At 40.9% G+C, this 2018-nt stretch overlaps 1 non-coding gene across 1 annotated transcript; it reads right to left on the bottom strand.

Annotated features, from left to right (window-relative positions):
* Positions 1–177: 177 nt before the first annotated feature.
* Positions 178–281, bottom strand: LOC127740139 (small nucleolar RNA R71). The gene has a single exon (XR_008000820.1). It is a non-coding gene; the product is annotated as a small nucleolar RNA R71 (small nucleolar RNA).
* Positions 282–2018: the final 1737 nt, after the last annotated feature.

Here is a 2018-nt window from a genome sequence, read left to right as displayed (position 1 = left end):
GACACTGTGAAGTCCAATGGAGTCCAGGAAGATGCTTATAAACTGCTCTTGTTCCCATTTTCACTTAGGGACAAGGCAGCTAAGTGGCTGGAATCATTCCCAAGGGGGAGCCTAACAACCTGGGATGAGGTGGAAAGCAAGTTTCTGGCACGTTTCTACCCCCCACAAAAGGTCAATAGGCTTCGATCTGAGGTTCAGACTTTTAGACAACAAGATGGTGAAACTCTCTACGAGGCATGGGAGAGGTTCAAGGATTTGACAAGGAAATGCCCACCAGACATGTTCCATGACTGGGTGCAATTGCATATTTTCTATGATGGACTTTCTTATGAATCAAGGAAGGCTGTAGACCATTCATCAGGAGGTTCATTGAACAGGAAAAAGACTGTGGAAGAAGCCATTGAAGTGATTGAGACAGTGGCTGAGAATGAGTACTACTATGCTTCAGAGAGACACAACACTAAGGGAGTCATGGAGCTGAACCATGTTGATACAATTTTAGCCCAAAACAAGGTGTTTGCCAAGCAACTAGCAGAGCTCACCAGGAAATTGGACACAAAGCAAGTGGCTGCAATACACACACAAGATCAAGAGGAAGTAAGCACTGAAGGAGGTGATTGGGAAGAGGCCAACTCTGTGGGAAATCAACAAAGGCAACCATATGATCCACATTCCAACACTTACAACCCAGGCTGGAAAAACCACCCAAACTTTGGGTGGGGAAACCAGCAAACCCAACCACAAAACCACAAACCTTACAACCCCAACCAACATAACAATTCCACATACCAAAACTCCAACCAAAGATCATACCAAGCCACACAAAACACTTACTCCCAACCACCATATCATGGCCAAAATAATCAACCTGCCCAACCTAATCCGAACCAACAATTTCAAGATCAATTAAACAGGATAGAAGGAATGCTTGCAAACATGGGTCAGGATATAAGTGAGTTGAAAAGCTTTAGGGATGATGTGAGATCTACCTTAAGGAACCATGGTGAAAAACTCAAGAGGATGGAGTCTCGAGTAGGAGAGCTATCTCAACAGGCCCCCAAGTCAACTGCAGTGTTCCCTAGTGACACAGAAAAGAATCCTAAAGGGGAACAAAAGGGAGTGAGATGGGAAGAATGCAAGGCCATCACCATATTGAAGGAAGTCTCAGAAGAAGAAGGAATCAGACCCTCAGAACAGGAGCCAAAAATCTTGAAGGAAGGTGTGGAAGAAGCTAAGCAGGAAAGTGAAACTGAGCAAACAAGGAGCAAAGGAGCTCTAAGAAAAAGAAAAACAAAGAAGAGAAAAGTGCCAAGGACATAAGAATAACAAGAGGCCATAGCAGTGTTTAATGGATGCAGTGAAAAAGTGATAATCTTGCCTGATAAGAATGAAAAAGTGATGCTGCAACTTTTTGCATAAAACCCTTCTGATGAACTTCAAATGCTTGCTAATATAGCCAATGTAATTGCTTTCTGTTTCATACTTTCTTCTCAAATAACTCAGAACTTGCTTAGGGATAAGCAAGTATTAAGTTTGGTGTTGTGTGATGCCAAGGCATCTTAGGCTAGTTTCACTAGCATTTTTCTGTTAGTTTTAGTTGTTTTATGCATTTTCTTGAGCTTAAAGTAACCAAGAATGGTTAAATGAATAACAAAGCAATGAACCATCCAAACAGTATGATTTTGATGCAAATTCCATGAGTTTTTAGTTATATTACTTGAATGCTATGAATGGAAGAATTCTCAGGAAATTTTACAAGACTTTGATGCAATTGTTTGGATGATTTCAGGGAAGAAGAGGCTAGGCAAGGAAGCAACAAAATCAATAAAGGAAGCTTGAATATCACATGTGGAGTTTAAGTTCCAGTTTAAGCTTAAACTGGAACTTAAACTCCACATGTGATATTCAAGCTTCCTTTATTGATTTTGTTGCTTCCTTGCCTAGCCTCTTCTTCCCTGAAATCATCCAAACAACTGCATCAAAGTCTTGCAAAATTTCATGAGAATTCTTCCATGCAT

Source organism: Arachis duranensis, chromosome 6 (assembly GCF_000817695.3).
Source record: "Arachis duranensis cultivar V14167 chromosome 6, aradu.V14167.gnm2.J7QH, whole genome shotgun sequence".
Lineage (NCBI taxonomy): Eukaryota > Viridiplantae > Streptophyta > Magnoliopsida > Fabales > Fabaceae > Arachis > Arachis duranensis.
This window is presented reverse-complemented; position numbering and strand designations above follow the sequence as displayed.